This window comes from Mastigoproctus giganteus, chromosome 6 (assembly GCF_048544385.1).
Source record: "Mastigoproctus giganteus isolate SK-2022 chromosome 6, ASM4854438v1, whole genome shotgun sequence".
Classification (NCBI taxonomy): domain Eukaryota; kingdom Metazoa; phylum Arthropoda; class Arachnida; order Uropygi; family Thelyphonidae; genus Mastigoproctus; species Mastigoproctus giganteus.
The window spans coordinates 157,418,461-157,443,851 of NC_143580.1; the positions used below are offsets into that span (position 1 = coordinate 157,418,461).

At 36.1% G+C, this 25,391-nt stretch overlaps 1 protein-coding gene across 2 annotated transcripts in view; it reads left to right on the plus strand.

Annotated features, from left to right (window-relative positions):
• Taf7 (TATA-box binding protein associated factor 7) overlaps positions 1–14,437 on the plus strand; it is a 55,080-nt gene extending 40,643 nt beyond the window's left edge. The window contains exons 2-3 of one of the 2 annotated variants that reach the window (XR_016547072.1): positions 11,276–11,431; positions 13,958–14,437. The gene's annotated coding sequence lies outside the window, so the exon portion shown is untranslated. Of the gene's footprint in view, positions 1–11,275; positions 11,689–13,957 lie in introns of those variants that run through there. The other variant, XM_090375425.1, reaches the window with a different exon arrangement.
• Positions 14,438–25,391: the final 10,954 nt, after the last annotated feature.

Consider the following 25,391-nt stretch of genomic DNA (forward strand, 5'->3'; position numbering starts at 1 on the left):
GTAGAAATTGTTGAAGTTAAACATAAGGCACCTGGTGTAGGTGGGGTCTATCCAGTTATATTAAAGGAGAGGAAGTAAGCAAACCCATAGCCATAATTATGGAAGTTTCCTTGGACCCAGGAGAGGACCCCATGGACTGCAGATGTGTCCCCAATTCACAAAGGGTAACACGGGTAATTAGCATTAGTAGAGGCATTTGATGCAAGAAAGCAATCTTATGCAGCATCAGCCAAAAAAAAAAAATAAAGTAAAATAAATAAATAAAAAATAACCACTTCTACTTCACCCCTCTGTTCATTCGAAATACCTGTCCAGCTGAGCCTTAAACTTATTTAGGCTATCAACTTCCACGACAAGGGATGGAAGTCTGTTCCACCTACCAACCACCCGCTGGCTTAAGGCAAATTTCTGCACATCTATCCTACATCTGTCTTTCCTCAATTTGAATTTATGCCCTCTCAGGTGATTATTCTGAGCAAGAGGAAGGATCCCATCAGCATTGAGCATGCTCAAACCTTCAAGGCTTTGTACACCTCTATCAGATCACCTCACTGGTGCCTAGTCTCCAGACACTGTAATTCGCAAAACTTAAGCCTTTCTTCGTAAGAGCACCCCTTTGTTCCATTCACTAATCTTGTTGCCTTTCTCTTGTTGCCCTTCTCGTTCCAGCAGCTCTACATCCTTCTTGAAATGAAGCCTCCAGGCCTGTATACAGTACTCTAGGTGTGGCCTGACCATTGCCTTATACAAGGGAATAATCACCTCCTTATCCCTGCTAGAAAAATTCCTATATATCATTGACAATACACCATGAGCTACTCTTGCAGCCCGTCTGCACTGCCCAGAGAACTTCATATCTGCCTGCACAACCACCTACAGGTCCCTTTCATTCTCTACCATTGTCAGTGTAGTACCACAGAGTTGATACGTTGCTCTGGGGTTGATGTTTCCCATATGTAGTACTTTACATTTGTCAATGTTAAACTTCATTTGCCACCTCTCAGCCCATCTGCTCAACCTTTCCAGATCCTGTTGCAGCAGCATAGTGTCAGTAGTGTCCTTGACAATCATGCCTACCTTTGTATCGTCTGCAAACTTCGACATTAAGCTTGATATACCATCATCAATATCATTTATGAATACAGAAAACAATAATGGACCCAACACTGAACCCTGAGGGACTCCACTAATAACATTAGTCCATGATGAGCAGTGTCCATTAATTACCACTCTTTGTCTTCTCCCCCTCAACCACCCCTTTATCCATAGCAGCAATTTGCCTCCAATGCCACACTGCTCCAATTTGTGCAGCAGTCTTCCATGTGCAACAGTATCAAAAGCCTTTCTAAGATCCAAGTATATAATATCAGAGTTATTCCCTGCATCCAGTTCTTTTGTGACTGCATCATAGTATCCAATCAAATTGGCAAGACTTCCCCTTAACAAAACCATGCTGTTCCGAGCTATAACTGAAGTCTTGTCTAGATGATCTTGCAGTGCTTCTTTAACCAGTGCCTCCATTAATTTTCCAGGAACAGAAGTTAAACTCACAGGTCTATAATTACTTGTGTCGCCCTTTGATCCTCCCTTGTGAATTGGGGTCACATTTGCACATCTCCAGTCCATCGGTACCTCCCCTGAGTCCAAGGAAGCATTCATAATTATGGCTAAGGGTTTGCTTACTTCCTTTGCTGCCTCCTTTAATATAACTGGATAGATCCCATCCACCCCAGGTGCCTTTCTTGTGTTTATCTTCAACAATTTCTCCTCCACTTTACTCTCAGTTATTACAAGATTCTTTAGCTTACTGCTAGAGTTGAATACACCTCTGGCATTCCCCTCGCTGAATAACTCATGTGTGAATGTTGATGCAAATATTCATTTAGTTTGTTAGCTACCTGAGCAGGGTCATCAACAGTTGACCCATCGATATCAAGTGGACCAATCTGATTCATCCCCTTCCTTCTAGAGTTTACATAAGTAAAGAACTCTTTGCTGTTTTTCTTCGCATCCCTTGCCAAGGATCTCTCGTAATCTGCCTTCGCCTGCCTAACCTCCTTTGTAACTTGGTTACAGATCAACTTGTATCTATCATAGGCTTCTGTGTCACGTGTTAATTTGTATGTATCCCATGCATTTTTCTTCTCTGCCATATGCTTCATTAGTTCATCTGACATCCATTGAGGCCTAAACCTTGAACAATATTTCTTAGTTGGTATGTAAAGCCTAGTAGCTTCCAAGATAAGTTCTTTGAATGCTTCCCATTTTGAATTTGCTGTTGGTAACATCATCAGTTGATCCCACTGTATAGAATTTAAATACTGTCTCAGTCCATCGTAGTCGCCTTTACGAAAGCAATACCCCTTCCCTTTACCCCTAATGGTAGTTACCTCTTTGAATAAATCCCACTTCAGCACACTGTGATCACTGCCACCTAGTGGTTCATTTACCTGCAGATTCTTAATGCATGAAGAATCACTACTGATAATCAAATCAAGAGTATTACTCCCTCTAGTTGCCTCCTGAACATGCTGATGTAGAAAACAATCATCCAATAAATCCACAAAAGCCTTGCTAGTGTGTGAGTGACCAGCCCCCAAATTCCAGTCAATATCTGGGAAATTAAAATCCCCCATTATAAGACTCTCTGATTTACTGGCCCACTCTCTCCATTTCTCTGTACAGTTTCTTATTATATTCATCAGAGTCATTAGGCCTATAGCACACTCCTACTCTCAATTTTGATCTCCCAATGCTTATGTCACACCAAACTGACTTGACACTGCACTGTCCAGCGATGTCGACTGGCTTCACTTCCTTGGATTTTATGTGTTTCTTAACTAATAGCATAACCCCTCCTCCCTTCCTATCCTGTCTATCCTTTCTGTAGACATTGTACTCCCCAAATTCCAGTTCTGCATTCCTTATATCTGTGTGACACCACGTCTCTGAAATCCCAACAATATCTGCCTTTGATGTTTTGAGCAGTACCTCAAATTCATCAAATTTATTTACTAAACTCCTAGCATTAGTATACATGCAAGTATAGATGCACCTGCTCTTCCTCTTAGTCACCCTAACACAACCCATGTGTTCACTTGTACCCCCATGATTCCCAGCAGTCTCTGAAATCTCCTGCATCTTATTTTCCAGGCTGCTGCTCATTCCAATAGAAGGAGTGCAAGAATCACTTTCTCCTCTGCTAGTGGCTACTGTTAATCTATTAGTCCCTGTATCCCCCCAATCTAGCAGTTTTCCGACCCACCTAACACTGCCTCGATAGCATCAGCAAACATTCTTGCACCCTTTCTATTTAAGTGTATCCCATCCCTGTAGAAGCAGTCTCTCCTGTTAACAAGTACAAACCAGGCTGAAAAAAATTCTACCCCTTGAGCCCTGCACAATCTTTCCAGGGCCGAATTGATCGACAGGTCTCTCATTATATACTCCCTCCTATCGTGTCTGGGCATAATTGCAGACACTTTCAAATTCAACCCTAATTCATGGCTTTTTTTCATCAGTGACCTGTACTTGTTAAGTAATTCCGCCTGTCTCCTACTCTTAATATCATTAGTACCAACGTGTACAACTATATCACCTTTTGTGCCCTTAAAAGATGATATCCGCTGATGATAATTACAGACCTGTTAGTCTACCTTCTGTTCCAGGGAAAATGATGGAGTCACTCATTAAGGAAGCGATGCAAGATCATCTATACAAGGCTGCAGTTATAGTTCAAACACAGCATGGGTTTGTTAAGGGGAAGTCTTGTCTGACAAATTTGATTGGATACTATGTGGTCACAAAGGAATTTGATGCAAAGAATAATTTTGATATCGTATACTTGGATTTTAGGAAAGCTTTTGATACTGTGGCACATGGAAGACTACTGTACAAATTGCAGTATGGCATTAAGGGCAAGTTGCTACAATGGATAAAAGGATGGTTGAGTGGGAGAAGACAGAGAGTGGTTATCAGTGGACACTGCTCTTCGTGGACTAATGCTGTGGTTTTCGCCTTATTTTAATAATTGCACCCCTAAGTAACTTTTATTTTGTGGAATCCCTACTCAATTTTCTGCTTGTTAGATTCAGTTTTCTCACTGTATATATATCTAATATTTAAAAAAAATGTTATATGATAGTTATTACAATGATATAACTATAAAAAAAATTACAATTAATAATACAAATTATTTATATATAAAAAAATGTTTTTATATATATAAAATGCATTCTCAATAAATAAACATCACTTATAGATCACCACAAAATTGAAAAGATACCATACACACCTTTTATAATGAAATAAATATATAACTTAAAAAAAAATTTAAGTAACTGAATCCCAAATTACGTGGCACCCCTTGAATGTTGTTGCAACACCCTGGTTGAAAACTACTGGACTAGTGTTATTAGTGGGGTCCCCAGGATTCGGTGTTGGGCCCTTTGTTGTTTTCGGTATTTATCAATGATTTTAATAAAGGTATATCTGGGTTAATGTCAAAGTTTGCAGATGATACGAACGTTGGCAGAGTTGTTAATGACAGTAATGATACTACACTACTGCAACAGGATCTGGAAAAGTTGAGTAGATGGTCTGAGAGGTGGCAACTGAAGTTTAAAATTGATGAATGTAAAGTACTGCATATGGGTAGCAGTAACCCCAGAGTAACGTATCAGCTGGGTAGTACTACAGTCAGGGTAGTGGAGAATGAAAATGGCCTTGGGGGGTAATTGTGCAGTCAGATATGAAGTTTTCTGAGCAGTGCAAAAAAGGCTGCAAGAGTAGCTCATGGTGTCTTGTCAATGATATACAGAAATTTTGCTAGCAGGGATAAGGAGGTGATCGTCCCCTTGTATAAGGTAATGGTCAGGCCACACTTTGAGTACTGTATACAGGTCTGGAGGCCTCATTTTAGAAAATATGTAGAGCTGCTGGAATGAAAACAGAGATGGGCAACGAGATTGGTGAGTGGAACAAAGGGTTGGTGTTACTAAGAAAGGCTTAAGTTGTGCAAATTGCAGCTTCTGGAGACTAGGCACCTGTGAGGTGATCTGATTGAGGAGGCCTTGAATAGTTTGAGTAAGCTCAGCGCTGATGGGATTCTTCCTCTTGTTCGGATTACTCACCTAAGGGGCATAAATTCAAATTGAGGAAAGACAATTGTAGAATAGATGTGCGGAAATTTTTGGTTGATGCTATATAAGCTTGCTTTCTTGCATCACATGCCCTGCTAATTATTATTTTTTTTATTCATAGACTACTTGTATATCGTATATTATAGCTGAAGTATTGAATGTTATGTTTCATGTGGTATGCTGGTTGGAGGAATGAATGGGCAATATGGCAGATCTGTAAAGCAAAATATTCTCGGCTCTCACATAAAAGTTGTTGCACCAAAGGTAAAGAAAGCCAACACAAGAACCACGACAAACTACTAGAAATGTACCGGACAAACTGGTTTGCCATTACCACAGTCTTCCTGCATTCTCAGTAAACAGACAATGTGTTATCGGTAACAGCAGTAGAAGTTGAGAACGATATATTGATTTACACGTTGGCTTGACAGATAACATTATAGCGTTATGTGATTCATTGACGTTATGATACGTGTATATATATATATATATATAAAAGAATCTTTCTTTCTTTTCCTATTATTTCATAATTAAAGTTAGGTAAGAAAACTTTTTCCTATTATTTCCTGACCTAACCGTTAAGATCAGATTATGAAATATAAAGAAAAATTAAGAAACCTTTTCCTTTTTTCCTAACTTATCTTTTAAGGTTAGGAAAGTTCAGGCATATGATGGAAACCTAACCTTGAAAATGTAAGAAATCAGTAATATGGTTTTTTTTTTTAATAGCGAAAACACTCATGAACTCGAATAATCTGCTTTTAATTATGAGAAAAAAACTAATCATTACATCGTCTGCCAAGACGATGTAATGACTAGTTATGTCAATAAGTATATTGTTTTTGACTTCTACTGATGCTGCTGATAGCACACATCATCTGTTTACCAATAATGCAGGGAGGAAAGTGTGGGGTAGCGGCAAACAGTTTGTCCAGTAAGTTTCCCGAAGTTTGCTGTGGTTCTCGCGTTGGCTTTTTTCTCTCTCTCTCTCTCTATTTTTTTTTTTTTTTTTTTTTGTTATAAATCATGAATTACTACTGTTTGCTAATATACCTGAAATGTAATGAACTGTTTATATTGGCTAACTTGTTTGTATTTATTTGTCATTTCAAAATTCATATTAATATTAATTTGGTCTCAGAATTAATCTCAGTGAGTCTGAGTGCATACACATCTCAATAAAATCCCCACCACCATTCAGCTTACTCTTTGTGATGCCTCCATACCTATGGTCATAGCACATTGACTTGGCTGTAACTTTATGGTTCATTAGTCATGTTGAGTTTCTACTTGCCCATGCTGTTCATCTTAAATGGATTGCTAGACAATTCCTGTAACTACATTCAGACCATTGTCTACCCACCTCTTTCCTATGCAGCTGAAGGTTGGGTTTTGACCACTTCTACTGATAGTAAACCCGCTCTGTATCAGAAATTTTGCTTCCCATATGAGTATATCATAAGCACACTCTCTCCCCAGTGCAGAATAGTAGCTGTGGTTGACAGGTAGCCTTTGCTACCTGCGAACACATGGAGGCTTGTTACTACAGCAAGCTACTTATCAGCTAAATTGCCCCACGGTCCTGGGATACATATGGCTGAAGAGCTCCACATGCACCGTTTCTCTTAGAATAGTGCCTAAGGCGTACTCTACCAAATTTGTCTTCATCTTTCAGATCATTTCCTGCCAACTCAAATGCTTCCACTTGTTCAAATGCTGGATATGGAGCTCAATGTGTTTGTCAAGAATGGAGCTTATAGAAAAAGTATTTTTAACTCCAGGAGCTCACATCTGGTGAGTATGGGCTTGGCACAACCAATGTGCTGGCTTAAGGGATGAACCAATAGGCATTGGCTCAGGGCGAGAGTGATTTTTCAAAAATTGAAAGCAACGGGGAAAAAAAATCTCTCAATCAACAAGAAACAAATGAACAGTTTTAAAAAAAGAATTTTATATAAACCCTGAAATTATCCAAATGAACATCACAAACAAAGCCCTCTAAAAGGTCAATTCGAATATGTCACAAACTGCCTCTCCTGCTTTCAGAATCAAGTCAATACCTTAATGAGAGAAACAAAGGTGTGTGGGGGGGGGTCTTACCAGGAGAGGCTTAAATTCTGTAAGTTGCAGCATCTGGAGACTAGGCATGTGCAAGGTGATCCGATTGAGGAGTACAAGGCCTTGAATGGTTTGAGCAGGCTCAATGCTAATAGGATATTCTACTTGCTCAGATTAAGAACCTGAGGGGGCATAGATTCAAATTGAGGAAAGACAGTTCTAGAATAGATGTGCGGAAGTTTGCCTTTAGCCAGCAAGTAGTTGATTGTATTGCTGGAACAGACTTCTGTCTGTTGTTGTGGAAGTTGATAGCTTAAATAAATTTAAGGCTGAACTAGACAAACATTTGGAGTGACCGGATGGGTGAAATGGGAAGGTTTTTATTTATTTTTATTTTATTGTTATTTATTTTATTTTTTTTTTTTGGCTGATGCTCTATAAGCTTGCTTTCTAGCATCATATGCCTCAACTAGGGCTTGCAAACCGGTTTTATAAACCGGTTAAATCCGGTTTTCATATTGAGTTGTTAAAACCGAAACCGAGCTTCTAAAACCGGATTCAAATATTTTTTTTAGTTAGCCCTCGAATGTAGTTTTCTGTTACGCACATTTTCTTTTGTTTGTTCGTTTGTCTGGATTGTTCAACTGCTTTATGTTTTAAACATGTTTTTTATTTTATTTTATTTTATTTTATTTTAAGGTACGAATCTCATGGGCAAGTGGCCCAAATCTAGGTGGGGTACCTTTTATCTTCCCACCTGCATCATGGCACGATGCAGGTGTACTCATTTACGACTGAGTGAGTCGGAGCGATAGTGTAAAAGAAAATGCTCAACATTTCTCCGTTCCATCTATCTTGTTCGCCAGGCAAGTTATGGAACGCGCCTTATTCGTGGGTTACCCACTAGAAACAGATTCGCTGAATATTGCATCAAATTTCAAATCGTAGAAAGTTTTTTGCTTCTTTATTCCTATTAAATTTGCGAAAAAATGTTCTCCAAAAAGCAGCTTCACCAAATTTAGCTTTTATGTAATTTTTAAAATACAATAGATTTAACTGGGGGAAAAAATTGCAAGTAAATAAATAAAAAATTTCTTTCGTGAAAATTTAGAAACTTGCCTCGTTTAGACTCTTCATTCAGTGCTTGCGGGAGTGACACATAGTATTGTGCCTTTGTTATCTTTAATATTTTTATTTAAAATTGTCGGTGATATAAATTCCTACTAATTAATATTTATTACTCTGAATATGTCTAAGATGAAATCAAATGTGTGGAATTATTTTGCTCGAAAAAGCAAAGATGAAGCACAATGTTCGAAATGTCTGAAGATAATGAAGTCATCTGGAAGATCTACACCATCTTTGATATTGCATTTAAAGAAAATGCATCAGATTGACATTAAACAAGATAACAGTGAACCTCCCGTAAAAATGGTAAGAACATTAGAAAACTTTATCGTTAAAAAATCTATGGAAGAAGAGATTTCAAAATTAGCTGCTTTAGATGGATTTTCTTTTAATTCAATTGCCAAGACTGAGTTTATACAATCAAGCCTTCACCTTCAGAGAAATAAATACGATAAATTACCACCAGCCTGTGAATGGAATTAAAAATATGGTTCTGAATTATTATAAAACTAAGAAAGAAGAACTCATTCAGCATTTCAAAAATTCATTGGTTTTGGGTGCACGGTATTCATTGACTCTAGACAAATATACGTCTATATAAAATAAAAGGTATGTGAATATAAATGTACATTCAAAAGACAATCATTGGTCATTAGGTCTTATTGAGATTAATGGTTCACTTGATAGTAGAAGAACTGAGCAAATTGTGAATGGACACTTGAAGGAATTTGGTTTGAACTTGGATGAGGATATTGTTGCCTGCACCACCGATGGAACAGCAATGATGATTAAGTTTGGCAAGCAAATTACGCCTAATCATCAACGAGTATAGCCCATTGTATACATCTGTCAGTTATATATGTACTTTATGAAAAAGCAATCAATTATGGTGCCACAGTCTCTGAGTCTCCCAAAGATAATGAAGAAAATGAAAATAATGAAGAAAGTAGTGATTATGAAGAAGTTGAAGAAAGACAGCAAGGCATGCTTCATCAAACCGACTTTACCGATGAGCTCATTTATTTCTTCAATCCAATGGCCAATATTGCACAAACTATTAACAAAGTCAGAAAAATTTGCAAGCTTTTTCGAAAATCACCTACAAAAATGACATATTACAAAATTTTGTTAAAGCAAAATTTAATTGGAAAGAATATAAACTTATATTAGATTGCAAGACTAGATGGGATAGCACATTCTATATGATTGAGAGATTATTGAAATTGAAAAATTGCATTCCAAATGCTCTATGTGCAGTACTGTCAACTGAAGCTGTCTGACGATGACTGGAAAACACTTGGATTGCTACGTGAAACTTTGTGACCAGTTGAAATGATTCTGAAGACTATAATCTCAGAAGATTCAGACTTATTTAAAGCAGAGTTTTCAATAGAATTTCTGCTTGCTAAGCTTGATACAGCAGAAAACCCATTTGCTTCGAAGTTGCACCAAAGCCTTTTGCAGCGTTACAATGCAAGACGAAATTGCCAAACTGTGGCTTAGCTGAGCTATCTAAACAACCCCAAAAAGTTTAGGAAAGAAGATTCAGGTTCAAGAACTTTTGATTTTCCAAGTAAGCAAGTTTTGAAAAAGCATGCTGAAGAGATTTATCAGATATTATTTGCAAAACATTCCGAAGGAGTCTTAACGTTGAATAAAGAAACAAAGACTCGTCTAGTTCCGATGTTGGAGATACACTCATGCGAGTGTATGATAGTGCTATAAAGAGATTTACTGAAGAGCCTTCAAAATATTCGAGTGAATTGGAAATCAGCAAAGAATTTAAAATTTTGGAGGCAACTAGCAGTAGAAGTGAAAAGCTGGAGAAAGTTTATAGAGCACTGCTGACCATTAAACCAACAAGTGTCTAATCTGAGAGAGTGTTTTCGATCACTGGTCTCTTTAACACAAAATAAGATCAAGTCTATCAGGAAAAATGCTTAATATACTGTGTTTTTTAAAGGATCATTTTCAGAAAAAAGTTGAGCAAAAAATAGTCAAGTAATTTCCCCAAGCTGTTTTTTTTTTCACATTATTTTTATTTATTTATTATTATTATTATAGGGCTTATTATTTTTTGTTTACTATACAAGAAGATAGTTTTTATTCAAAGGATTTGAATACAATTTGTAATTTTGTATAATCTCAAGCTGGTTACTTTTTTGGAGCATTTTAATTTTTTTATTTTTTTTACTATAAGAGTTGATAGATTTTGTTTAAAAGATTTGATTACGATTTGTACAATCTATCCAAGATTAAATAAATACCTGTGTTATAAGCTTTTATTTATTTTCCCTAAGTCTGAGAAAATCGGTTTTAAAACCGGTTTTAAGAGTAAACTTCGGTTAAACTCGGTTTTGAAATTTCTCGGTTTTATGCAAGCCCTAGCCTCAACTAATGCTAATGCTAATTTGATCCTAAATTTGAGCAACAAGAATTCACCCCTAAAAGAATGTTTGGTAATGAACACAAACATGAATACAAAGTTGGAATGATAGAGAAGACAATTTTAGGATCTGTTTCAAAATTTTAGGCAGTGCAATCCAGTTTTCAAAAGTTTTGAGTCAATCACAAGGCATAACAATTAATTCCAATTTTTATGCAAAAGAGAAAACAGAAAGTTACATAAAAAGAATACATAAATCACATTGCACCAGCAAGCAACCAAGCCCATGATGAAATGTCACTGGTCATTCCAATATATAACATTAAACTGTACACATCATATCTTTTGACCTTCATTAAAATAGAACTCTGTGACTAGTTTTATTGCATATTGTTCCGGGTAATTGAGTTTTAAAATAATTCTTAACAGTCCAGCTTAGAAGTGTTTCTTTATATTTGATTTAGTTTTGCAGACATTTTTTTTCCCTTATTGATTTCTATTTCTTATTTTGTTTATTTTATAAAATTTATTTTAATTATTCTTTTTTTCTCTCATGATGTAGATGCCATCTTGATGCTGGACTCCATTCCTGTTAATTAACTGTGTCAGTTCCTGTAAAACCCCTGGCTCTGTTACCACGAAGAGTTAAGTTGCTATATAAAAAGGCTAGTGAAGTCTGGGTAATTATAATGCTTGACTGACAGAGGCAGTGAAACTGGTATATCATACTTTCATCTGTTGGTTAAACTTTTGACAAAAATTATATTTAAGCTTATTTTTGTTACCAAATATTAAGTACCGTGTGTGTATTGAAGGCTGAGAAGATACTTGTTGATATTGGACTTGAATTTTCATAGGTTGTAATTTTTAGGAAGTGCATATGAAGGAAGAGGAAAAGTTGGTTTTGTGAATTTTGAGTTGAGTGGTTGCTGACTAATTGTGGCACACATTCAGATTGATTTGTGAGAGAGAGAGAGAGAGTTCTAGATACCAATTCAGAAGAACAGAAATTCAGTGCAGCAGAAAGAACTGCCATGGAATATTATTCCCACCAAAAATGTAGGAATAATATTTCCATGGTAGAATGGATTTCAGATTTGTACAGTGTGAGTATCTGTTTAGAAGAAAAATAATGCTAAGAGCCAAAAAGAAAACTCAATTTTTTTGATGCGGAGGAAGCAATATTTGTGATGTTCTTATGTCAAGAGTGATTAGAAGTCGGCGTAATTCCTAATAGAGATGTGCGATCTTGTCTGGAAATCTGAGTGTTATCAAAGGTGAGCATGGTGGTGGTATATTTTTGATTAATAATAAAAAAGATTTAAGTGTAATTGTACAATTTGGCATAATTTCGTTTAATATTAGTCAGGCTGAAAGAGGAATAATGATTTCCTTTTCTCTTCAGGACAAAGTCCTATAAATGAGTGACAGAATACGGGTCCTTCTTGCTGCCTCTTTACAATACATGGAAATTTTCATATCAAATTGAATTGTAACATCAGCCTTTTTCATCTTGATCTACTTTCAGCTCCTCTCCCTCTAGATTTTACATGATTCCAAGATTTCTCTTTTCCACATGCATAACCTTACATTTAGAGGTATTAAACTTAGTTTAAAACCCTGAGGGACACACTAGTCCATTGTGAAGACTGACTATTTATGACAACACTCTGTCTCCTGTCTTTTAGCCAGCTTATGATCCAGCAAAGGACATTACCAGTAACTCCAACTTCTTACTGTTTAGTAGTGACAAAAACGAAAGAAATCAAGCTTATACATCATCAGCCAAAAAATAATAATAATAATAAATAAAAAAGAACACTTCCCACATCACCTGACCATCTCCTCTAATAATTTGTTTAGTGGCTCTTTAAATTTATTCAAACTACTCACTTCTATAAAACCATGAAAGTTTTTCAATCAGCTACTTGCTGGCTTAAGGCAAATTTCCATACATCTATCCTGCAACCATCCTTCAATTCAAAAATATGCCCCTCATATATGTCATGTCTAAACAAGAGGAAAGATGCCATTACAGTTGAGCTTACTCAATCCATTGAAAGCCGTAAACACTTCACTCAGATCTCCTCATAGCCTAGTCTCTGGGCAATTTGAACAATTGAAGCCTTCTTGGTAAGAGCACCCTTTTGTGACAGTACCTTATATAAGATTTCACAGTGCTGTTAGTAATTAATATAATTGGGTAGTCATCAATGCCTATTCACTTTTGGTTTTAATAATTTTCTTCTAATCCATTTTCAGTTGTTATAAAGCCGAGCTACTGTATTGAGAATATACTAAGGTTTCTGTGTTCTTCATTTTAAACTTTTTTCACATGTGAAGGTAGATACAAAATATTCAGGCAGTCAGTAACCTGTTGCAGTACCGTTCTCATCAATAAAGTGGGCTAGCTTGTTTCATTGCTTACCTTCTAGCATTCACATCATGTTGTTGTTATTTGGTTTTTAGGAGTATTAGCAACTAAGGCCATATTGCTCCGGGGATATGCGGTGGTCATTTCCTGACCTTTCCGCATCCTCCGTATTTGGTGGTCACGGGCTCGAATCCCGGTCTGATCAAGAAGCATGTACTACGCACTGCTGCTCCTGCCCACCTGGCTACGGAGGCGCCCATTCACATCAGCAAAGAATTACTGTTTTTCTTTGCACTCTTAGACAAAAATACCTCTCCAAAATTGGCAGTTGGAATTCACAGTGTGTGTGCATGTTTTGGATAGCTCTGTTGTTTGGTGAATTGTATTCTGAAGGATTGTAGGAGGTTTTGGTTAAGAGTTTAGTAGATTAAGTTTTGTTTTTGCTTAATATCTTTAATTCCTTTTAAATTTAATTTCTGAAATTTTATACATTTAATTTTGAAATTTTAATTTGGCCGTTTTGTAAATTATTTTCTGTAACATTTTGTAAATTTAATTCTGCTTACATTCGTTTTAGTATCTTTTAAGTTTAAATTCTTAATTTGATTAGTAGATAATTTTAGTATCTGCTTAACTATAATATTTTGTTAATTTAAATTTCTGTAATATATTGTTAATTTAAATTACTGTAATATTTTTTTAATTTACTATAATATTTTGTAAGTTTAATTCTTACTTTAATAAAGGTTGCTACAATATGTACTTTGAATACATTGTCTTTTACAATGTCATAACTCATACTGTAGTATATATTCCAAGGTCAACCTGGTAGATAATTACTCCTCAACTGATGATTCTTTTCTTTTCCAGTTCAAGGGGTATACCGATCTTAACTTAAAACTAGACGCATTACTAGATGAAATTGAGTTACTGAAAAAAGTTGACGAATACCCTAGAGACATTTAAAAGTGGGGATTTGTTAGAGACTCAGGTATCTAGTGATCTACCAGATGATGCATCCACCAATTCAGACCTCAGAACAGAATAGTCAAGTGCATACACATACTGCTGGATAAATAGGACTATGCTGAAAAGCATAGTCCTAATGCTGCAAATAAGGTCAGATGTATATGTGTTTTCAATTCTGCTCAAGGACAATAGGAAGGACTATATGCTGAAAGCCTTGTGAAACTAACTCAAGACTTGAGTGATCCTGCAAAACTGCTTCATTTTTTATTTAATTACAGTCAGACCTATGTTTAGCGAACTTCTTTATAGCAAATTTTTTGAATTCCTTTTGGTAATTACATTTAAAAGTTTCTGTAGAATGAAGAAAATTTCCATATAACGAACGGATTACGAGAGACTTAACTTTGTATGCCTTATATACTTAACTTTATATTAACAGATTAAATGAGGAAAATGAGTAGATTTGATGTAAATGATCACCAGTTATGTATTGTAAGTAGATTTTTGTTTTATATTTGTGTCATTGCTCTTAAGAAACTGACAGATCACATATAATATATATATATATATATATATATATATATACGGGTGTGAGGGGGAATATCCCTCAGCTCCTGAAAATTCTCATTTTTTCACACACTCAGGTAGCTTGTGGGGAGCTGCTGTACGAAAATCATAACAATGGCCACTGACTGTAATACTAAGTTACAGGGAAATAAAAATGAATAAATAAATAACCCTCCCACACACAACTTATATTTGGTTTCCTCATCAAGCTTAACCGTCAGATCCTTTCTTTCATTAATATGGATATATAGTGCCATAAAAAGTCAAAAAGGAAATATTTTTTATTTTTTGTAGATGAGGAAATGGGGGGAGTTAAACTGCAACTCGTCTACTACTATCTCAGTACAAAGCACCAACCAGCACAGAATCCAAAAGGACGTTTTCTGCCGCTAATTAAATATGTACCAAAATTAGATCCAGTTTAAACAATAACACTATTGAGTTTCTTAAGAGCTCACTTTATTCGGACAGGTAGTGTGGATGCTTATTTTTTTGTTATAACTATGTTTAATAATTTTTGCTAGAATATTTATTATTATAATAAAAGTTTGATTTAAAACATGAATTCAAGTAATTACTTGTTTTTTCCTTACTTTATTGCACCTAATTGTCATCAAAATTTATTGCGAAAAAAAAATTTTTTTTTGGAATACCGGTATTAATACCGATATTCCAGTTTCTTAAATTAAAAATACCGAAGTACTGGTATTAAGGTTTTGACCGGTATTGTGAGCCCCACCAAGAAGTCATGCTAGTCAATTGCTTTCTATAACCAGTCAAAAGATTAACGCACTTCCCAGCACAGATAATAGCTTCTGGTCAACCTGTGTTCTTTGTTTAAAATAAAAATAAAAAAATGTATTGAAAGAAACACTGCATTATCTTTGTACATGCTACTTATGATTTCAGAAATTTTTGTGAGAATTTTACAAATTTTGAAAATAACAGAGAAACTCCAATTACAAACTTCTGTAAAGTTAGGCCTGTTTTGTGACGTCACACTTCTGAACTTTTTGGTTTGTCCAGTACTAACCACTGGAGGACAAACAAAATTTTTCAGATATCTGTTGATATTTTAACAGATATGAGGGTGGTTCAATAAAGAATCACCCTGACCTAGCTGCAGAGGTGATAGCCTGTTGATTCTTGGCAGTTTTTAATCCTTCTCTACATAGCCAACTTGCAGATTTACACATTTTTCCCATTGATGGATGAAGTTACGGATACCGTTTTTGTAAAAGTGGTGAGGTTGATCTTTGAACCATGACTCTGTTGCAGAAATGAGTGTCTTGTCGCCAGGGAAGTGGGTCCCCCAAAGAAATGATTTGAGGGAAGGAAACAAGAAGTCCGTGGTGCAAGATCGGGTGAGTAGACTGGATGGGACAGTATTTCATATCCACAAGTGGCCACTTGTCTTGTTGCAATTTCAGAAGTGTGAGCTGGGGTATTGTCTTGAAGGATAACTGAAAGAAACAGAGCATGAAAAAATAGAACAGTGAAGAAAAAGAACAGTAACAAAGCAGAACAGGGGAAAAATAAAACATTTATTTTTGTCATTTATTAAATATATGTTTAAAAAAAAACATTTATGTTTATAAAACATTATATAAAAAAAAATTTTAATCACTGCAGGTTGGCCATTCGGGGTAAAAACCTCAATTTATCTTCTTGATTTTGATATTCCTGCACAACTATTGCCACTTAATTACTAAGGGTCTTATACCTCTTTTTTCTGACTTCTGGGCGACCTGTACGGGCATTGGCTAATAATAATTGCTGGCAAGCTATATCCCATCTTAATCCATCTAATAGGTTCCAAATGCTTGGGTGACTACAATGAAACAATGAGTTTAAGGCATTGTGAAAACCTTCACAACAATTTGTAGTCTTAGGACATCTCTCCGCAACAGCAGCCTCAAAATGATTCCATATTCTAATTGGAAAGAGAGGTGATCTTCCTGCAACTCTTTCGATGTTGGTTGAGAAGAAATATGTGAGAACTTCATTGTAGTTATCCTCATCCGTAAATGTGGCAGCTAGTTGGTCAAAGAAAGTTCTTACATCTGGTATTGGCACAAAGGAGAGAGCAGGTAGGAACTTCAGTTTCAACTTCATGTCAATATCAGACTCGTACACTTCCTTTAAGCCAACACTGTTGATCTTCCTAATAACACTCTGAAAGTAGCACCCTTTTACTTCTGCTTGTGGAAAAGCAAATTCAGCAGCAGACATACATGCTTTTTCAAAGTCCAGCAGAATCTTTTGGGGTGTTATATTGGGCACCAGTTGTTGCAATATGGTAAACATTCTGTTGTATGTATCCATATTTTTTTTTTGCAAAAGAAAATAAATACATGGAGGATATGAATTGCCAGTCTTAGCATGCCATGTATATAGCTGATAAAACATGCTAGGTGCTTTATCAAATGTTCCGTCTCCAGAAATGACATCCTTGTCTAATTCTGAGAGCAGATCATCATTCCCAATTGCCAATATTCTTTCTGGGTCATCAGCTCCCGTATCATACAAAATGAGGTCAGCATACTTCTCTGGGATAGGAAAATCAGTTGTAACTGGATTGGGAATATAAGTAGTTTCTTTATGTTTAAAAAGACTTTGCGTGAGTGAGGATTGCTTTGGTAAGTGTTCCAAAACATCCCTATTCACTTCTGATAAAATATTTCCCATAACATTCCTCGGAGTTGCACCAGCTTGTTTGCTTCATCCTAGCCTTTAAAATGTTTGCCTGTGCTTTTTGAGGATTAGAATCATGGCAGTGTTGTGGGACCTCTCCAATGATATTTTCTTCCTGTGTCCTCAAGAATGCCCTGCATTTGGTGGCAAAGTAGACACTGCATCTCCAGGTAATCACTCCACTCCTGTGTCCTATACTTGTATATTCATATCCTTGGTAGAGTAGAACTTGATTTCCTTTCTGTGTCAGTGAAAATTCCATGATAATAGATCCATGATAAGTAACCACCGATATGATCATCCATCAATATGTATGAATGCTTACCTTGCAAATAAATTGTATGTCTACAGTGAATATGTAGAAGATGGATCACCCTTTAATTCTGACAAACTGGCGATACAATTGCCAAGACATTTTCACAACAAAAATTTAAATGCCATGCGAAATATCTAACAGAAGATGCAAAAGGACACTAAGTAAAAGTGTTATATTGCAAACTTACTAGAAACTGCATTAGGAGCGTTGAGTGAAAGGGTACCTATTCCTGGTAAGCCGCTCAGTTCATAAGAACTGCCTACCTGGGATGAGTTGTTCACAACTTGCAATGCAGGGGTACACTTGAAAAGTGTTTGTCCTGTTTGGTGCGTAACGGTAAAAGTATTTGTCTTTATAAATTGATTCTTTAAATTTATAAAGACAAATCTAGAAAATCATCAACCCCTGTAATTACTTAGTATTCTTGGAAATGTAGGCACACAGTTTATTTGTATTTTTACTAGAACAATCTTAGAACAATCTAGAACAATGTTTCATCCCATTATTCCATACATCCGGATAAGTTTTGGCGAAAACCGATAAGGAGCCACGGGGGGGGGGTCTGTAAAGGACTTGCTCATTTAAATGTTGTGAGGCGACTCCGTAGCCAGGTGGGAAGGAGCAGCAGGTGCATAGCACACGCTTCTTGATTAGACCGGGGTTCGAACCCGTCACCAACAAATACGGAGGATGCGGAAAGGTCAGGGAATGACCACCGCATATCCCAGAGCAATATGGCCTTAGTTGCTAATGCTCCTAAAATAAATAAATAATTATTATTTAAATGTTGTAGAACTATACATTGATGTTTTTACGCCAAATGGACAACCTGCAGTTATTTAAAATCTATACAACATGTAGAGATACGACAATAATAAACGTTTTATTTTTCCCTTGTTCTGATTTGTCATGGTTCTGTTTGTCATAGTTTTCTATTTTGTCACAGTTCTGTTTCTTCGCTGCTCTGTTCTGTCACAGTTCTGCTTCTTCATATTCTGTACTTTCATGGAACCGTCTTGAAGCATTCTCACACCTTTGGACAGCATTCCACGCCTACATGTTTTGATTTTCTCCCGTAATTTTGTGAGTAGGTTGGCATAATAGGTACCTGTAATTGATCTACCTTTTGGCAGGTAATCAATCATTATTACGCCTTTCTCATCCCAAAACACTGTCAGCAAGACCTTCCCTGCTGATGCTTGGACCCTTCCCTTCTTGGGGGGGGGCCTTGATGTCGCCATTCCATGGACTGCGTTTTACTTTCAGGGTTGAAATGGTGTATCCAACTTTCATCCTGAGTGATTAGACGAGAGAAAAAGTCTTCCTCATTTTTTTGGCACAGGGCTAACAACTTGTGATTTCTGTTGTTGATCAACCTTCTGGAAACCAGTCAATAATCAGGGAATCCATCTTGCACTCAATTTCCATAAATGGAGTTGGTCATGAAGGACTGTTTCAACAGAGCCCACACTAATCTTCACTTTCTGGGACAATTCACGCACAGATATATCCGGCGATCTTCCATGATTAACGACTCTGCTTTTCTGATCATGCTGTCATCAATGGCTGAATGGGGATGACTTGGAATGGGCTCAGATTCTACCGATGTCCAACCACACCCAAACTGTCTATGCCAGTGCTTCACAGTGCCATAGGATGGGGCTTCATCTTTATATACAGCAGTCATCTACTCGTGGATTTCTTTAGGAGATTTCCACTTCAAGAACAGATACCGGATTACAGCTCTGACTTCAACTTTGTCCATTCCATGATGCTACTTCTTCACACGTTCAGCTCTGTAAAAGAAAAACAAATTAAGACACAGGGCTGAAATTTTACACCTTTAGTACAGAGATATGTATGATGCTACACACAAAATATCATGACTCTGCAATATGTGGAAGTAGATGAGGGCGATTCTTTATTGAACCACCCTTGTATTTTTAAAATCATGTTTTATCAATTCTGCAGGATATAATATTTGTAACCCCTTTACAACTTCTTCAATTCATTCATGAGTATTGTCTAATAGAATCTTATCCAAATATAGAAATAGCGTTATGATTTTTTCTTACCCTACCTGTAACAGTAGCTTCTTGTGAAAGGTCCTTCAAAGCGAGAAAAATTCAATTAAAATAATGCATCTTCGTTGCATATTTTTAATTTATGTTATAATGTTAAAAGTCACGATATTTTATTTCTATGATTTTATGCTAGATATATAAACATAAACTATCTGGTTTTGTAATTTTTTTGTAGTTATATGTATTTTCTTTGTAGTTTATATAGAATTAAATTCTCTGTAGATATAAACTAATATTTGTAAGTTTCTTTTTCTTTGATATTTTTGTTTTGTTATATTTATTGTATTATTTAATTATTTTATTAATAAATATATGCAAATTGTAGACTGTTGCGATGGTAATTTTTATAAATTCATAAATATTGCAGAGGAGGAATTTCCTCCGGACGCTGAGCTTCAATGGTGCAAAACTGAAGGAATTGTCTATCACAATCAGAGGCACCAGGAAGACATATTGCCCCAGGTGTCAACGACCCTAGCTACACTACTGAAAGATTGACTACCTGCATATAATGGGGATGTACTTATAACACTTTTGCCCCGGCATAGGATTATGCCTCGGCCTAGTTCCAGCTCTGCTAAGGATAGCAGTGTTTCAAACAGGAAGCTAATGCTAGTTAAACAAGCTTAAATAACTTAAATAAATATACTAACAATAATGTCAGTATTATTGTCAAAAATTTGAACAAATTCCTAATGTGGAAATGAACACGCATATAAATTATGCTTTACTATTTACAGTAACTCTAAAATCTGCCACTGTTAGGGATTGAGAGGCTCTAAAATTTGCTGGATTTTAGAGAGGTACCCTAGTGGTTGAGTTATTTTAGAGGACATATTTCAATAAATAGCAAGCACAATAACTGAACTTATTTATATCTGTGAACATTTATAATAACTATCTTGCCCTTCCATCTATTTTTGCTGCTAACAAGATTTCAACTGCAGCGATAATGCAATGGTCAGTTCTGAAGTAAAACAAACTTGTTTTTGTAAAACGTTGCCCTGCTATTGCTTTGATTTCAATGGATAGCTTTAGCTGTATTACAACTTTGAAAACTGATTTTGTATATTACATTGGCAGCTGACATTGAACAACTATTTTATAATTTTTTGTGTTGTTACTAGAGACCAGCTGGTGTCTAATGAGGGATCAGTTAGTCCTGAAACAAGCTGTAATAGCAGACATATCTTTTAAAGAAATGGCCAATTAACCTTTCAGAGAGGCCAGTTTGTTTGAAAGTAGTACAATACCAGGGCAACTCATTATAAAGACAAGTTTGTTCTGCAGTGTGAATTAAGAACATTACATTATCACTGCAGTTGAAATCTTGCTGGTCGCAATAACACTTTAATGGACAGGTAATCTTGCAAGCATCTTATGGAGAGAAAAATGTCACTTTTAATCGTGGTTTTTCAAAGACAATGCTATTATTGATATGAGTGCTGAATCTTATATCTTAATATTTTCAGATTTTAAAATGTTGATTTTTTTTGTAAAATGTGTCAGATCTTAAAGGATTCCAGATTGTAGGAAGTGCCAGATTTTATAGAGTTTACCAAGTTTAATGAAAGTTAAAGGTCATCAAGATACCAAGACAGTACCAAGTTTACTGTAGTTTAACAAAATTTAAAGACTTACCAAAACAGTGGCGAAGTTACTGCATTTTAATGTAATTTAAAGGTTCACCAAGAAAACTTCCTCAAACTAAATTATTTTCTTTTCAGACTATTTTCAAGACATATAATGATCAGGTCTGAACGAACAGTATTCCCAGGTGATTGAGTCTGTGAACATGAGTTGAAAAAATTTGAAGTGAGGTCTCAGTAGAGACCCAACTATCAAATTCTATGCCAAGTGATGCTCTGTGATGCTCTCCTGAGCCCTGCCCTAGGACTGGATCGTTCACTGTAGAATGCTCTACTTTCACAGAAATTAGTCTAAGAGATTCAGTTGTAAAGGAATAAAGACAGATGGAACAGAACCAGAGTATGTCTGCCAGGTGTGAAAATTGATGATGTGACTAACCAGCTATCAGTTTTTAAGGGTGCTAGATGATGTTTGGTGATCCACATGGATACTAGTGACTTAAAACATAAATTGATGACGATCAATAAATATAAGATCATACTGTAAAAATATTAGAAGGGACAGAATGTTCTTGTCTCCAATTCTGCCTAGACAAGATATGAGGTAATATATAACAAAGCCTTATGAATTAACCCTAGACTTGAAAAACTTTGCAAGGCTTAGAGTGGAAATTTTTCCAGCATAGCATACCATACCTAATTAACAAAAGAAATTTGTTTTTTAAGGAATTAATTTGATTAGAACAGGTACAAGAATTTTTACTGCTTGTCATTGAGAAAGCCTTAAGAGTCCAGAGAAACTACTAATTCAGGTAGGGAAATCATAGGACAAGGAATATCTCTCTCTCTCTCTCTCTCTCTCTCTCTCTCTCTCTCTCTCTCTCTCTCTCTCTCTCTCTCTCTCTAACATTGAAATAGGTGCAAAAACCACCAGCAGCCACGTGTATCAATGGAAACATGGTGTTTAAGCATCAGAATTGTAAAAAGCTCTACAAAATTTAATTTTTGTCTCAGAAAAGAGAGAGAGGTGGAAGGAGAAGGGTGAGTCATGCTTCTTATCAAAAGTGCTCTTAAAACAATCAACTGTACCCATATTTAGATCCAGTTCAGAGGGATATTGAATCTGTGTAGTGCAAGGTGACTTGTGGTAAAGGGAAAACAATAGTCAGAGTATGTTACAGAACAAATGATTCTGAGGAGTATGGCAAAAATCAGTTTCAATTAGCAGCCAAGCATTGATTGCCTCATTATAGGTGACTTCAACCTGCCTCTTATAGATTGGAAATTGTGGATTGGCAATATGCCATGTGAAAACATTTTTTGAGCAGTAACCAATAGTGGGTAGTGATCACCATGTCATAAAATGGGAGGTGTGCAAAGGGACTTTTTCGATCAAAGGAAAAAAAAGATGGGGATTCAATTTCAGGAAAGGGGACATTAGTGTATTGAGGGTTTACATGGGTTTTTAACTGGAGAGATAACTATACTGCTGTTGGATAGAAGTTCGCCATGGGAAGTATTCAATGGATTTATCCCAGATACTGCAAATGCATTTTTTGTGAAAAAGTTCTGCAAAAGAAAGGGCACCTCCGTAGCCGGGTGGGCAGGAGCAGCAGTGCGTAGCACACGCTTCTTGATTAGACCGGGGTTCGAGCCCGTGACCACCAAATACGGAGGATGTGGAAAGGTCAGGGAATGACCACCACATATCCCCAGAGCAATATAGCCTTAGTTGCTAATGCTCCTAAAAACCAAATAACAACAGCAAAAGAAAGATGTTAACGTGGATGACAAGAGAGGTTAACAGTTTCACTGAGCAAGAGAAAAGAATACAAGATAGTTAGTCTATTGTGAGACATTGATTTATATAAGTATTTTTAGCATGTATGTAACAAAACTACTGATGGGTTAAGACAAGCAAAAATTGAATATGAGAAATCACTAGCAGAAAGCTATAAATGGAGACAGAGTTCTTTTCTTATGTGGATAAAAAAAAGAAGAGTGTGAATGAAATAGTTATTTACTTGATTGAAGTGGAAAGTGATATAAGGCCCGGCAAAAATAGCAGATGAATTGAATAGGTACTTTGCAACATTTTTTACAGTTGAAAGACCATACATTCAAAATATGAGGAACAGTAACATGGGGCCAGACTGCTGTAAATTAAGTGATGTAACAATCTCAAGAGAAGAGTCTATTGAAATGGCTACTGAAGCTAAGCAAAGGTAAGGTGCTGGGAGTGGATGGTATACATCCTGTTGTACTATAAAATCTGCATGTGGGTGTACCATCCCATTGGTGATGTTAATGGGATCATCATCATTAGACTCTGAGATGATTCCCTTGGATGGAGAATCACAAATGTCTCCCAATCCACGAAGGAAGTGCAAAATACATGATGGACAACTTGAGTCCAGTAAGTTGATTTCAGTGATGGGAATGATCATGGAGTCTGTGATTAAGGATATGGTGCAGTACTATCTCAATAGGAATGGTATTCTTGATGAACCACAGCATCAGTTCTTGAAGGAGAAGCCTTATCTGACCAATCTAGTTAATTATAATGATGAAATCATAAAATGCTTGGATGCAAGAAACAACTCTTGCTAAAGGATAGGACACAGAGAGTAGTCATATGTAGACATCCTTAGGGTAGTCTGGTATAGCAAAGCCTTCAGTAATCATTATTGGGGTCACTCCTGCACAGAAATTCCTGTTTCTGATTTTCCTTAGTGGCATTGATATGGGAATGCAAAAGAAGTTGTCAAAATATGCTGATGATTTGAAGGTAGAAAGGGTTTTTATACAATATTAATAACCAGAATCCAGCTGGTTTCCATGAAAATGACAGATCAGTTTTATGTATGGTCTGAAAATGACAACTAAAGTCTAATGCTTCTAAATGTAAGGTTTTGCACCTAGGAAACAGAAATCGAGGAGGGGAGGTGGGGAAATGGAGTTTAAAAGTGGTTCAGGATGAAAAAGAGTTGGTGGTTATGGTGCAATTAGATATAAAATTTACCATCCAATGTTAATAGGTGGCTAGCACATGGAGTCTTGTCTGTGATAACCTACTTGTGAAGGTCTTATGGTAAGCTGTGAATATTTTAACAATGGGCTTGCACTTTTGCCAACTTTTTGATGTGAAACATCCTTGGGGGGGGGATACCTACCAATTATATCTGATCTGTCATGGAAGTGACGTCACCTGCGGCGTCTGCCAGAGACGCTTCCCACACTCAGACCACTAGTTTGTGTGGAGCACTCTAGTCGTATGATTAGAGCACGTGACGCATTTTTAGTGACCAGTACGATATCTCGAGTTCTTACTTTTTGGAATTTTTGAATAGTATGACATCACAATCATACTTCTTCTTCAGTTACTACTGCAGTAAGTATGATTGCAAGTATTTGTCATATGACTGCAACAATACAAAGATTTGTCAACAATTTCTTATTTTGTCTCAAATTTTCGCATACGCAGCTGTTCGTGGCACCTAACATTCCATTGTTAGGTGCCTCGACATTTAGATACGTTGTTAGGTGCAGAGACATTTAGATACGTTGTTAGGTGCAGGGACATTTAGATACGTTGCAGTAGCAAGTATACATCTCTTATTTTAGTTATCATAAATCCATTGTATATTGTCGTCCAGGAATTATGGAAATTTGTGAATGATCAATAAAATATTTACAATACAAAAGCTTTTATTTCATAATCAATATATACAAATCAAAATATCTAAAAATGTGAAGGATGTTTCACGTAAAACCATCTACCGCACGTGTTCAGCAGACGTTTGACTTTTTTATTCTTTTTTTTTTACGACTAGGGAAATATAATGGATACATTTTTTTTTTTTTTTTCCATGATAAAATTTTAACATTGCAAATAAAAAATAACATAAAAATATTTCCCGTATTGCAAATAATGAATTATCACAAAACATTCTAGAATATAAAAACAAATATTACATAAAAAACAAACTGTTCTAGAAAAGGTACACAAAAATCACAGATTACGTGAAAAATATTATTGCACAAATATTCAAGAAAATTTTATTCTAAAAATTGCCATATGCAAT